Consider the following 15,772-nt stretch of genomic DNA (forward strand, 5'->3'; position numbering starts at 1 on the left):
AGCAGATGAGATATATTGTCTTCCAAAACTGGCATAGAGTCTGGCCTCTGAGTACACATAGATGGGTTACTGGGATCTGTAAGAACACTTCTTTTCAGGCAGTGTTGAGAATTAATTTAGCAGGCTTTTCTTCAAAGACAGGAGATGAGATAAGCTGACACAGTGGACTTCTCAGGGTTTTTTAGAGAGGTCGTTGGAAAGCTGAGCTGGGTTGTGGTCTTCTCTCCCTTGGGAATTCTCTTCTCCTTCTGCAGACTTGAATCTTTAAACATGCAGCAAGAATCTGGTCTCTTCCTCCGTTGAACATCTTTATCTCTTTCCAGAAGGTAAACTCTGACACTACAACCAAAAGCTTGCGAGTTTTCTGTTCTCTCAGATGCATGCTGCTACTCCCGAGCTTGTCCTGTCAAGGGATGCTTGACTGTCACTTCTCTGCCCACATCTTCCCTAGTTACCAGGATTTCTGTTCTATTTTTAACTCGAATCATTTGACAACCAGTAAAAGTTGGTGCCAAACCAGTTCTTTCAGTGTCCTCGTGATGACTTTCTTGAAAAAAAACTGTTCCAACATTTCTTCAGTTTGACTATGAATTCCTCAAAAAATATTTTTAACAGAAACAGAAGCACTTTCATAACAGTTGGTTAAGAAGACCTGACCATGAGCCAAAATCGGAACTTCTGAGAAATACATTTGAATCATCAGGAATGAGGCACTTTTAAAGTTCTTGCAAGTTTTCTTGTTATTTAGATTTATTCCCACAATTGACAGTACCCACAGCTAAGAATAGCATGATACTAATCATGGCAGCACAATGGGAAAATAGTCTTTTGATTTTCATTCCAGCTAATTTTTATTCCCCTCTTTAACTTGGCAGCAGCAGGCAAACTTCCTATCTTTTCTTCCTCCTTAAGGCAAAACATTTTATTGAATGCTGAAGGAGAACTGTTGACACCAGGCTGTGTGTAATTTAAGTGCTGGCATCAGCTAGGACTCAAATCCATCAGAACAGAAAAGATGCTCATTTCAAATCAAACCAATGCAAATAATGGTACCGAGAACAAGATAGTGACAAGCTGTTTACAATGACACAAAAACAAATTACAGGAAGGAAAGATGGGCTTGAGAGAAATGGAAAATCCACAATTACATACAAAGCAGTGAATTAAGAAACAATTTGCATTTATAGAGCATCTATCAAAATAACATGATGCCCCCAAGCGCTTCACAGCCAATTAAGTACTTCGGAAGTGTAGTTACTGGTGTAAAATAGTCAAACATAGAAGCTAATTTGGGCAAACCAAGGTCCTACAAACAGCAATGAGATATAAATCAATGGTTCTCATACTGGGGTCATTGGAGACTTTCCTGGGGTCGATGAAACAGGGTCGGCCTTATGGGCAGGCAACGTGGGTGAGTGCCCAGGGCACCATGGGCAAGAGTAAGCGAACAAGCTATTGTCGAAGATGTGCTCTGCTCCCCTGTGCTCCTGCTTCCCCGGTCCTCTCTCCATGCTTTGCCATCCCTAAGCTCCTGCTTCCTCAGTGTTCCTGCTCTTCCCATGCTCCTGCTGTCTCTGTGTTCTTCTTTCTCTGGGCTCCTGCTATCTTCATGCTCCTGCCCTCACTCTGCTCCTGCCAAGGAGGGATAGACTGTGCACTGAGACACAGGCACACCTATATCACGGATATCTATAAGTAAAAAGCTGTTTTCGTAAAACCATGCGTAAAACACTCTTTTTGCAACACTTTCATATTAGAATTCTTGTAATTTAGGTGGCCGGGGTTCGGGGGGTTGTGGTGGTGGTGGGTGGGGGGTGGGGGAGAGAGGTCTGTGATTACTGATCCATTTAAAAAATGGGTCCTCCAAGCAAAAGAGGTTGAAAATCACTTTTGTTTTATTCGTTCAAGGGATGTGGGCTTCGCTGGATAGGACAGCATTTATTGCCCATCCCTAATTGCCCCGGAGAAGGTAGTGGTGAGATGCCTTCTTGAACCGCTGCAGTCCTTGGGGTGTTGGTACAACAATGGTGCTGTTAGGAAGGGAGTTCCAGGATTTTGACCCAGTGACAGTGAAGGAATGGCGATATAGTTCCAAGTCAGGATGATGTGTGACTTGGAGGGGAGCTTGCAGGTGGTTGTATTCCCATGTTGCTGCTGCCCTTGTCCTTCTAGGTGATAGAGGTCATGGGTTTGGAAGGTGCTGTCGAAGGAGCCCTGGTGAGTTGCTGCAGTGCATCTTGTAGATGGTACACACTCCTGCCACTGTCCGTCGGTGGTGGAGGGAGTGAATGTTGAAGGTGGTGGATCGGGTGCCAATCAAGCGGGTTGCTTTGTCCTGGATGGTGTCAAGCTTCTTAAGTGTTGTTGGAGCTGCACCCATCCAGGCAAGTGGAGAGTATTCCTTACTTATGTCTTGTAGATGGTGGACAGGCATTGGGGAGATAAGAGGTGAATTACTCATCACAGAATTCCCAGCCTCTGACCTGCTCTTGGAACCACAACATTTATGTGGCTGGTCCAGTTCAGTTTCTGGTCAATGGTGACCCCCAGGATGTTGATAGTGTTGGAATCAGCAATGGTAATGCCATTGAACGTCATGGGGAGATGGTTAGATTCTCTCTTGTTGGAGATGGTCATTGCCTGGCACTTGTGTGGTGCAAATGTTGCTTGCCACTTACCAGCCCAAGTCCAGATGTTGCTGCATATGGACAAATGCTGCTTCAGTATCTGAGCGGTCATGAATGGTGCTGAACATTGCGCAATCATCAGCAAACATCCCCACTTCTGACCTTACGATGGAGGGAAGGTCATTGATGAAGCATCTGAACATGGTTCGGCCTAGGCCATTACCCTGAGGAATTCCTGCAATGATGTCCTGGGCCTGAGATGATTGACCTCCAACAACCACAGCCATCTTCCTTTGTGCTAGGTATGACTTCAACCGACAGAGAGTTTTCCCCTGATTCCCATTGACTCCAGTTTTGCTAGGGCTCCTTGATGTCCTACTCGGTCAAATGCTGCCTTGATGTCAAGGGAAGTCACTCGCATCTCATCTCTGGAGTTCAGCTCTTTTTTCCATGTTTGAACCAAGGTTGTAATGAGATCAGGAGTTGAGTGGCCCTGGTGGAACCCAAACTGAGCGTCAGTGAGCAGGTTATTGCTGAGCAAGTGCCACTTGATAACACTGTTAACGACCTCTTCCACCACTGAGAAAAATGATCAAATAATCTATTTTCCTGATGTTATTTGAGGGATAAATATTGGTCAGGAAGAACCCATTGCCTCTTCTTCAAAGAATGCCATGGAATTCTCTATATCCAACTGACAGAGCAGATCGAGTCTTGGTTTAACATTTCTTCTGAGAGTTGACACCTCCACAATGCAGCATGCCTTCAGCCTGGATTATGTACGCAAGTCTCTGGAGTAACGCTTAAATTGACTCAGAGGTGAAAGTTCTGCCATTGAGCCAATGCAGACACATTAAGGATACTGCAGAAATATGAGCTGTTTGTCAAGCATTAAAAAAAAATCCAAGATTTTTTTATCATTGCCTGTCATTTATTTTCAATGTAATGCCTTTAGTTAACATTCCTTTACATAGTTTTTTCACAGTGAAGCAGGCATGCTTTCCTTCTAGACATTGGGGCAATATGAATGGTCAGCAAGCCTATTTAATCAAGATGGTTTTGTAGGCAAGGTGTTACATACAGATCTCAAGAAAAGTAACACGAGTGTCTAGAAACCTGTCACCTTTGGTTATTCCCACAGTCACACCATCCGAGGAGTTCTTTTATCAAAGCTCCATATGCTTTATTTAGTTTAATTTTCATAACCACTTCTGCCTCACATGGGCAGTATAAAAGTCATTCAAAATGTGTGTTCATATATTGGTTATTTATTACTCCAGTAGCACATTAGTCAAGGCTGAAAGATGACCCAGTGGCACATATGTATTGAAAGCACAAATATTCTGTGACATAGTTCATCCTGCTACCTTTCCCAGTTGTTACGGTCAAGTGAGGAGGAGTTGAAGAACTTCACTTTTTGAACCTTGTTTGACCACAACAGGTTTAATTCTTTCTTAAAGTGGATGTACTGGACAATTCAGTAGGTGTTTGATTACTTACTTGCTATGATCATAACAAGAACCAATCAGACAGGTTTTCTTGAGTTAACATAGAAAGAGGTTAACTTTATTGTACCTACACCGAATTAATAAAATAATAAGCAACATGTCAACTTTCACTCTCTCACACACACACTAGGTTTACACACACACACAAGCAGGTTACAGAGTGCAGAAAGATAGATTGTTTGAGTTAGAGTCCATAAAACAAAAGGTTATAAAATCTGTGGGATTTGGTGATTCTAGCTGAGGCTTTTAGTTTGAAGAGGTAGATGACTGGGTTTAGTGGATCTCTTTAGAGACAATGATGCGGATGGTTTCCTCGAATGGGGTTTCTGATTGTAGCTGGAGTATGCAGAGATGGTCAGTCAACAAGGAGGATTTGAAAGATTTCTATCTGGAATAGAGAGAGAGAGAAGAGAAAGAGAGAGAGAGAGGGACCCCCACTTAGGGTCTGCTCATGTCAGAGTCCAGTTGCTTCTCCTCTGCTGCAGAGAAAAACACTAGCTTAAAAAACAGATAGGGAGGGGCTTGTCACATGACAGTCACTTAGTGATTCAAACATAGCAGTTAGCAGTGTTTCTTCTTCTTGCTGGGAGAAGAGGTAGTTCCTTTAAACTTCCTGGGTCTTGGCTCTTGCTGGGGGCTGAGCAGACATTTTGTATTTCTCCTCACAAGAATTGCAGTGAAGGACACAATGTTGCAAATTAGGTGATCATCTTAAGCTGAAAGGATGACTTTGCCAGCAGCTTGTCTTTTTAAAGATGTCTTTTAAAAAAGTATAAGTTCAATTCTCTGGTCATGTATTAAAGAAAATTCTCATTCAACAAAACATATTGGTGTAACACAGTGAACTCACTTCACTTGTTAAAACCAGGGACAACTGGATATTAAAAAATGAAATCTGTGACTATCTAATATCTAATAGCTGGAAATTTTTGATTTTGTAACTTCACACTCTTCCTTGTGGAAAAGACATTAAACCAAGGCCCCGTCTGCCTTATCAGGTCGACGTAAAAAGTCCCATGCCACTATTTTGAAGAAGAGTGGGGGAATTCTCCCAGTGTCCTGCTCAACATTTATTCTTCAGCCAACATCTAAAGCAGAAGGGGAGCAATTTCATTTCTGTTGGTGGGAGCTTGCTGTGCTCAAATTACTTGTTGTATTTTCTACATTACAACAGTGACTACATTTCAAAAATGCTTATTGGATTGTAAAGATTTTTGAACATTGTGAAGTCATGAATGGCACTATATAAATACAAGTCTTTCATTTTTCTTCTTTCCGTTGGAGAAAAGCATGAAATACTGGAAGGATTTGCAGGCTGATTAACAGTCTGACAAACTGTGACATGAATGCTCCATCCATAGCCATTACCTTAATTGTACAGTAACTAGGTGCTTAATTATATTCAGTTGGTGGGAATTAACTGAGAATTCACCTATATATATACATATATATATTATATATATATATATATATAAAACTGTGGTTGTTGGATCTTGACATGCACGATGTGTAATATGTGTCTCTGTAAATAAATGCTTGTAGGTGTATGAAGACTAGGCTCCAGTTCTATCCTTCATCACCTGATTATCCATGTTGTAATATGATAGCAGAGAATGATTGCCGAAAGGTAAAGGTTTGTTAAAAGTACTCTGGCTGCTGAAATACTGGCTCTTATTGAGGGAGTGGATATGGGATTCTACTTAACAAATATTTTAAGTGACATCCTGCACAATAAGAGTACTGAAGGTAATATACTCATTGAATATTATGTAGACAATCGTTCATTGTGGGATAATGTACATTCTATGAAAAGTGTGAAAGAGAAAAGATTATGAACTGATCTTCCTGGATTGGAATAAATGTGAGACAGAAAGAAAATCTCAAAAAATTAAATAGGTAGATGCAAGCCATCAACTGTTTTACTAAAAGAAATGTATGTACAAAGAAATTGTTAGGGGTCCTAGAGGAGGGGGCATCACACAATGTAATGTTTTTACAGCTTACAGAGGTCTATATTTTTTATGACATCTTGGCTGCATTTATAAAGTATAATTTTCATTTTTACTAAAGAGGGAGAAGGGAATCTGCTAATTCTATACTAATTGGGTCTTTAATTGTTTGCAGGTGGTGGGCATTACTTAGCAATTCACCTGCAATAATATATATAGGGGCAGGTTGAAAACTGTGGTTGTTGGATCTTGTGGTGCATAATATGTGATGTGGGAAGTAAAGGGTTACCAGAATTCATAGTGTTAAAATTGTTTTTCTCTCTGAATGAGTTATCTGTGTGTATGGGACAAATGTGATCATACAAGGGACAGAAATGTGATTATTGGAAAATACACAAATGTGATCAAACAGGGGGGCACTGCCTCCTGAAACTGCTGTCTAAATTAATCTGCTATAACTGAAAAAATTCAAGAGACTTCTGTTTGGTGAAGGCTCTTCTCTGTATGATGCTTGTAATAAAGACTTTCTGACTTCAGTTTACTAGTGGTTTTGTCCCACAACTTGGCGAAGTCGGCAGGATCCACTGGTGGTCCTGGCTGAAGGAGAGTCCTTGCGGACAGCGGACACCAGAAGGTGAGTATGTTTTGTTTTATACCACCCCATGTTTAGTTAGGTCCGACTGACCGCTGGGGCCTCTTCGGAACCTCAGGGATCACGAGCTATGGCACAGAGTCGGAGTGACAGAAGGAGGAAAGAAAAGGTGGTCCTGGAGTAAATGGAGGTGGGTGCCATTCCTTGGGTAAACACTGGTATTCCTGGGGTAAACGGAGAGTGCTGTTCCTTGAGTAAATGCGTAAGGACCGCCGGGCATACAGCGGGGAGAGGAAGGATGTCCAAACAGTAAGGGTCAGATGGACTTGACCGAGAGAATTAAGGAACGATCCTAGGGCAAAATAGGTGAGGTCCATTTCACACAGGGAATAAGAACGATCATAGGGTAAAACAGGAGAGATTCTTTTCCCATAGGAAAGTGACAGGAGTCAGACTAAAGTACCAGCCATGGCAGACAAGGATTTGGAGTGGAGACCCAAGGAGTTATTCACTGAATTTCTGGTGAATAAAAACAAGAAGATTTTAAGTAAAATTACTAAGGAAGGCTGATATCCTTCATGTAGCCCGGACAAGTATAAAGAATGGTGGGAAATACAGATGGAAGGAAAGGAGGAAAAGGGAATAATTATCTTATGCCAGTGTTATCAAATAAATTGGGGTTTTACTACTTTAGAGAACTGTGCTGAACAGACTTAGACAGGAGTCAGAGAAGGGTTAGGAGGAATTAATTTGGAAGCACCACAGGAAAATAAAATGTTGCTGGAAAAGATTAAAAAAAGAAAACTTTTGTGTGCATAAATTTCTGTTTGTATATTATGTTAGTGTCCTTGATTTCTTTGTCTGTCTGTATCACTGAACTAAAGGTTTATTAACCCTCAGTGGCCTGGTCCTGCATGATGTTTTAAAGTTTTGATAGCTGTGTAAAATGGATGAGAAGCTGTTAAATCACTTGCTTTGTTTTGGCAAGGGAAAAGTTTGAAGGGCTTCGTTAAGGGGGACGATGGGTAATGACACTCGACACTGTCAATTTACTTGTTCATGTGGATGAAAAACTGGAAGACCCTCCCCCTTTCTGTCTCCCCTGCCCCCACCCCCATGCCTGTGAGAGGCTGCTGTTTGAAGTTTAGCACATTTAAACTGAGGACAAAGACCACTGACTCACTTTATTTCCTTTGTTTTCTTTCTTACATCTTAAGTTGTTAAGTTGAATGATTGCTGCAGAAATTGTGTGTAAGTATGGAGGAGTTTCCGATAATAGAGAATTTTCCAAGATCCAATTAGAGACTTTTGTGTGGATAATGGATGTGTGTAAGTTTTCATATGCTTTCTTCCCTAAAGTACGATTATGCAATAGGGGTGTCAGCACATTAAAAAAGGAATTTCACAATGAGGAATATAAGTTGGATTAAAACAAAGGTGTAATTAAGCAAAATAAATGTTTAAAGTTATAAGATTCGAGTTGGGATTTCTGGCCAAGAATCACAAGCTGAGTGTATTTTGATAAACACATGGGAATTCTAATCCAGATATGAATTTACACGTGAGAAGAGGGTAATTTTTAATGTTAGATACTGCTAATTGGAACTTGGAAAATTAGTTTGGGTCTGAAACGGTCTGGGTGTTTTAAGTTCAAATTGTTAAAAGAAAGAGAATTTGACAAAGGGATCTAAAAAAAAGAACTTGGAATTTTGAAACATTGTTGGAAGAAAGTGTTCTGAAATACAAATTTCTCATTTGTTTGAAAAGTACCTGTTTAGACTGTTCCATAGCATGTGGTTTGTTCTGTTTTTATAGGAAAAGGGATAGTGACATCATCACTAATCCATCGAGAACGTTCACCTCACCCCCATTCAGACTAGCAGAAAGTTAACCCTTTTCGCTAGCAGTTTAAGCTGACCATCCAACTTCCAAAATGTATTTATATTGGCCATTATAAGAAATTTTTTAAGTTTGTGAATTGTCAAGTATGTCTGGATGCATTAACCCATCCTGCCTCAAGCAGAATGGATCTTTGTGCTTTTTGTATATGTAACTGCAAGTGCAACAAGATTGCCGCCAGCTTCAGGAATTTGATCAGACATCTCCAATGAATTGAAGATGATGAATTAAATTAAATTAATTTGAGTTGTATTCTAGCCTGAAATTTAAAGAGATTCTAGGAAACAATAAAACCACACACACGGACTCAGTGGTTTCTGTTTGGAAACAGAAAATATTTGGATAACAGTAAATATTGGACTAACTATGAAAACAACATCACTGTGTGTCAGCTCAGAGGTGTGTTACAGGTATACCTGTACAGTTAGATTGTGAAAGGAGAAATCTTAAAGTGATGGAATTGGTGCTTTGCTTTCCAGGAATGCTGCACGGGGTGACACCACTCCCAATGGTCTCAGGTCAAGCTATATGACTCACATTCTGCTTCTGCTAATAGGAGGGCCAGCAGCAGATCTCTTAATTATTTTGTGTCTGGTATACCACTAGAGCAATGGCAGCCCAATGGGTAGCGTTAATGGTGATCACCCTCCTGGAAACCGTGGCGGCATGAGAGGCGCCCACCGTGCATATCAGCAAGAGCACGTGCAACTGCCCAAAGGAGGGAAAGAAGACAACTGCTAAAGGCCCCGACTCGTACGAGGGATGTTGTAGGAATGATTAAGATTTCACCAGGATAGACCAATTTACCACCATTTATATGGGAAACAGGACCTGAAGGACAATACTGTCAAGGATTGTGCATTGATATTATTAACCATTTAGGATGTACTGATGTAAGATGCTTTAATCTAACAAGCCGTCGCAGTGTTCTGTTGCCTCCTGAGAATGGCATCATAAGGTTCTTGAATCTAAAGATGATGTTACCATGAATACATTAGGAGTGACCTATAACCTAAATAACTAAAGGCCAACTGCAGTAACCACCCTGCATCAATTGGCTGGGCAGAGCACAAATGGCATCAGCTGTTTGGTAACTATAAGAATCGTATAGCTCCTGGAGCAGGGAGCCCTAAAAACAGAAAGAAATTGAGTATGTTTCAGTCGCACTCATTTGGTCCTAAATTCATGGCAAATTTCAAATATAAATGATTATGCTTCATGGCTGGTGCGAGGATGCACTAAAGCTGGCCCGAGGGACAGAATATGCACTCACAACTGACAAGGACTAGGGCTAGCAAGAGGGTTAACTCTATATACTGGCTCGAGACTTAAATGACGACATAGAATTGGATGTTGAGAATATTTGATTCAGAACTGTGCCCAGACATATGCACAGGGAGGTTAGTGGCCTGAGTTTGATTAATCTGGAACCAGGAAAGAGGGAACGATTGGTGACTCGGCCAATGGGCGACGGGGAGAATGGTACGCACAAATTTTATTGATAATGCCAAAAGGCACTAAGAATGGTACATATTTGGGAGTATATAAAGCTGAATCTCTGGGGGTGGTCCAAGATGAATGAATGCATAGAGTAGGATCATATGGATACGTGGTGAATGGGACTGACTGATGACACCTTACTCATGACCACAGTCAAGTGTGTACCAAATAATAACATTACATAATGTGCACATGTAACACATTAAGACTTATCGATGGCAATTCTGCGGTAGTGGTTACGGTTGAGCCCATGCAGGGAGCTCTCAAGGCAGTTCAGGCATCCCCAGCCCAGTGGTGTTTCTTGACCGATGAGAAGAGTTACCTCTGTGGAGGATTGGTATGTGCAAATAATCACACGTTCTGTCTCCAAGTTGCAGACTTGGGAGGCTTTCATCTGACAGGAAGGATCCTGACAGGTATGGTCCTCAGCCCTTGGTGGGATGATAAGCTGAATGTAGATGATGCACCTGGAAAGTTGGCCTAAGAAGCAGTCAAAACGGCTCTGGCTACAGTCATAGATCATGTTGATCGGAGTCGGCAGGCCATCACACTGGGAAGGGTGCAGGTGAACTTAACCAAGGGAACCACTAAGGTATTGGGGAACTCAGCCAGCACCGTGGCCGGCCGTATGCAATATAATTGGTAGGAAATAGGCAGAATGGCTGCCTCTGTTGCTTCAGTACTCATCCTGATCATCAGTATGTGTATTTGCTGTTACCAAAAATTAATGATTTCACAAGCTGTGCAGATGGTAATGATGTACAGCCAGGGATATGCCTCTTCCCACCTTCCCAAAACCAGCTCCAGAGAAGGGGAACCAAGACAACATTTATAATATATAATTCAATTCACCACATTCCGAGCCTAGCCGGACATCACTAGGATGACAGACAACGATGTAAGAGAATTCCAAATTGTTAAGGATTTGGTGCCCATTGGGCAACACTGTGGCTGAGAAATCTACTAGTAGGTTGTGCCCACCTGGATCAAATACAACAGGAGGGCGTGATGTGGCAAGTAAAGGATTACCAGAGTTCAAATTGTTTCTCTCTTTCTGAATGTGTACGGGACAAATGTGATTATACAAGGGACACAAATGTGATTATAGGAAAAGACACAAATATGATCAAACAGGGGAGCACTGCCTCCTGAAACTGCTGTATAAATTAATCTGCTATAATTGAAAAAAATTCAAGAGACTTATGTTTGGTGAAGGCTCTTCTCTGCATGATGCTTGCAATAAAGACTTTCTAACTTCAGCTTACTCCAGACTCCTAGTGCTTTTGTCCCACAACAATATGTAATGTGTGTCTCTGTAAATAAATGCTTGGAAGTGTATAAAGACTAGGCTCCAGTTCTATCCTTCACTGCCTGACTATTTGAATTGGAACACATCACCTTTTATCCCATTGGGAGGATGGGTGTTTTAATTGATAAGTTGCTCCTCAAAATAATGGATTCATAGCATTGAAAGTAGATGCTCACAGATTTATTAAACATATAGTAGTAATTATTATTCACAATAATTAAATATACACTTAACAGCAGCACGAATGGCAAAATCTTGCAAGTTTTAGGTGGGAAATTCAAAACATCATGCAGTTCCTAACTCTGTGTATGTGGTTAGTCAGACCTGAATCAAATTTCAAACTACATGCTCTAACACCTACTTTTTTATAGATTTTCTTTAACCTTGCTATGTGATCATTTGTATGTTCCAGAGTATTACCTCACTCATATTTATAATTCAACACTGATTTGATTGTCCTGTCATTGTGGTACAGAGACCCGTAACTCCCTTAGCTTGCTACACCCTCTAACTTTAAAGATCTATGGGGTCAGGAATCCGACACCCGGATCATTTCTGGATCCCGACCCTGTACCGTACTGTCGTTGACCCAATGCTACTTTCATATGCAAATCCCCTAATTGGCCCAGAGGTGAGTTTGAGGCCCAATTATAGGGTGTGAAGGCAGGACCTAATAATGGAAAGCGACTTTAAAAGGCGAACAGCAGCCATGACTGGGCTTTCTGTTGCCTGAAAGTATGGAGTAGCAGGGAGCTCAGAGAGCTAGCGTTGGCCTGGGCGGGGGTCCCTGGGTGGACCCATGCTTTTCAGATGCCCCCCTTAAGGCTTTGTCGGACGCAGGCTCTGAGAGGAGGATGTGCTGTTCCACCAGTCCAAAAGAAGAAATCCTCCAAGAGAGACCAAGAGGGCATGGATGGAGGTGGTCATGGAGGTGAGCAGCCAGGGAGTCATAAGGAGGACGTGGGTGATGTGCAGAAAATGCTTCAATGATCTGATAAGTTCTGGAAAGGTGAGTGTCAAGTGACACCCAGGTGACAAGCCTCTATCTCTGTATAAACCAGCATATGCACGTGCTGAGCAGATTGAGTGCCCATAGGGGGCATCACTGAGGAGCATAACATCTCATGCGTAGGTCATGCTGGAATGGGTGAAGGAGAGCAGCCTTCTCATATATCTGTCTCTCTTCATGCTGTAGGAGAAGAGAGCCTATAATTCCAGAGAGATGTCTTGGACTGGTGACAATTTGCCGTAGGTACACACATTGACCCCCATGGAGGAGACAGTGCTGGAGATGGTGAGGGTGCCATTGCAGCAAGATGTGGGCAATGGCAAGATGGGAGCTCTTCCAGAACAGGGTCATTTGATAGCTCAATCTAAGGGGGATTGGATTGGAGGTTACTCCTGCCCAGTGAGTACTGTGGCTGTACAACTGCTGTCATCCATTGAGTTGGTTGTGCTCATGCACCTGCTGAGTAGCTTGAGTTCATTACAACCTTCTTATCCTTCTTGTGTTTCCCACAGAGCCATTCACTGAGGGGGGCAGAATGCAACAGCCCAGTCAGCGCCGGCTTCTCGGCAGAGAGAGAGGCCCCTGAAGCAGAACAGTCACATCTTTCCTCTGCACCCTCCATGAACACAGGCACACTCACCTTGCTTGGGACTCAATCAAGCTTAGAACAGGCAGCACAGGGTGAACTGCAGCTCACGAGTGAGCAGGCGGAGGAGGCTGAGGTAGAGTTATCTGTGAGCAGACCCCTCAGATGACGTAGAATGGACACAGCAATGCTCCACTGGGCAGAGATGCTGGGCCTCGGGTGTCACACACAAGGAGGTTCTTCCTGGAGCATCAGAGGCAGATGAGTTCCTGTGCGTCAGAGATCCCTGAGGCATTGCAGAGCAATGGGCAGACAATGGAGGAGTCCATGCAGTGCTTGTGCTCCAGGATGACTCAGGGTTTGCAGCGCATGTGCTCCTCCATTGAGAGACTGGCCAACCTCTTGGAGAGCCATATGCAGCACCACTCTGAGTCGAAGCAGGAGCAGCACACTGACGTACACAGGAAGAGGGAGACTCTGTAACATTGACCGCTCAGTGTCACTGATGGAGCAGAGATGCTCGGAGTGGATGCCAGCTGCCTCCCAGCCGGCGGGCTCATCCAGCATGCAAGGGTACCTTTAAAGGGCTGAGGCAAAGTGGCTGATGAGGGGTCCACCCTCAGAGGGCACCACCATCATCCCTCACCACCTTGGTCCCTCCAACTGAGGAACCATCCATGCAGCCCTGTGACATAGGCTGCCCCTGCAAAGATGCAGATACAGCAGCCTGTATAGGAGCCCCCAAGGGCACCTCTATGATGAGGATGGAAGCCACAGGCATCTCAGCTGTGAGCAGAGACAAGGGAACAGGCTGCCTCCACCTCATGCTCAGCCAGAGGGGGAGTACCCCATTGATGCAGACGGGAATAGAAGGCACCATGTCATTAGATACCCAAGAAGGCATATGGAATCCTTTTCTTAAGAAGGCACATGGAATCCTTTCCTTTATTAGCCGAGGTATAGAATACGAGCAGGGAGGTTATGCTGGAACTGTAGATGTTTAGTTTAGAGATACAGCACTGAAACAGGCCCTTCAGCCCACCGAGTCTGTGCCGACCATCAACCACCCATTTATACTAATCCTACACTAATTCCATATTCCTGCCACATCCCCACCTGTCCCACCTGTACCACCTACCTATACTAGGGGCAATTTATAATGGCCAATTTACCTATCAACCTGCAAGTCTTTGGCATGTGGGAGGAAACCGGAGCTCCCGGAGAAAACCCACGCAGACACAGGAAGAACTTGCAAACTCCACACAGGCAGTACCCAGAATTGAACCCGGGTCGCTGGAGCTGTGAGGCTGCGGTGCTAACTGAGTACTGTGTGCAGTTCTGGTCACCTCATTACAGAAAGGATGTAAATGCACTCGAGAGGGTACAGAGGAGATTTACGAGGATGTTGCCAGGACTGAAAATATGCAGCTATGATGAAACCTTGGATATGCTGGGGTTGTTCTCCTTGGAACAGAGAAGGCTGAGGGGAGATCTGATTGAAATGTACAACATTTTGAGGGGCCTGGATAGAGTGGAGATGAAGGGTCTATTCACCTTAGCAGAGAGGTCAGTGATGAGGGGACATAGATTTAAAGTGATTGGTCGAAAAATTAGAGGGTAGATGAGGAAAAACGTTTTCAGCCAGAGGGTGGTGGGAGTCTGGAACGCACTGCCTGAAAAAGGGTAGTTGAGGCAGAAACACTTAACTCATTCAAAAGGAGTCTGCATCTCAAGTGCCATAATCTACAGGGCTATGGACCAAATGCTAGAAGGTGGGATTAGAATAGGTGGATCATTTTTCGCCCGGCACAGACACGATGGGCCAAGTGTCCTCTTTCTATGCCTTAAATTTTCTATGATTCTATGTACTCTATTGGTCACTTGAGTGATGTTTGCTCAGTTTGTGTGTCCATTGAATTCTCCTTTATTATTGTGTTCATTATGCCTATGAGCGGACTTGCATGATGTCAGAAGGGACATAGAGTTAAGGGCTGTGGCAGGAGTGGGGGACTGGGGTTCATGCAATGCATGAAGACCCCAAAGTGGGTGGCGAAGGGATTATTCAGATCGGTGTGCTTGCTGGATAACTTCCCTCTCTGATAGAAGATGAGTGACAGTCATCTGTCACAAGGGCTGGGATCCGCTCAAGTGAAATGTTGCTGAATTTGTGTGGCTATGCCAGCCTGCCAATCGCCATGAGCCCTGGAATGGCCTTGGCGGGCTTCCTCCAATGCCTGGACATGGGCTCCTCTAGAGCACCCTCTTTGCCCTCTTCCCAGGAAGAGTGGCATTCCAGCTCCTCCTCTTAAGCCAACTCCAGATCTCTGAATTGTCATGTTGTGTGACATGCAACAAATGACCAGATTACAAGACACCCTGGCTGGCTCATACTGGAGGGTACCACCCAACTGGTTAAGGGAACAGAAGCGCATTGTCTAGATGCCAATAGTCTGTTCAATGCAGGTCCATTTTCGTCGATGGCTTTGGTTGTAGAGCCTTGCAGGTCTACAGGTTACTGGCAACATCCCCCCCCACCCCAAACCCATCCTCCCTTTGAAAATCACATTGCATCTAGGAGTTAGGTTCCAGTGACGCCATCAAGATCACAATTTTCAAAGCGCGCTTCATGCAACCTCACCCTTACGGGCTTTTGAAAATCCAATCCATGGTCTCTCAGGCAGGTGTTTATCTTCAAAACTTGAATGAAGAAGGAAAGCTCCTCTTTCTGGTACAGAATTTGTTATTCACTAAACTTCCCTGACTGTCTCTGGCTGGAATGCCTTTTAATTAAGT

This window comes from Heterodontus francisci, chromosome 32, assembly GCF_036365525.1.
Source record: "Heterodontus francisci isolate sHetFra1 chromosome 32, sHetFra1.hap1, whole genome shotgun sequence".
Lineage (NCBI taxonomy): Eukaryota > Metazoa > Chordata > Chondrichthyes > Heterodontiformes > Heterodontidae > Heterodontus > Heterodontus francisci.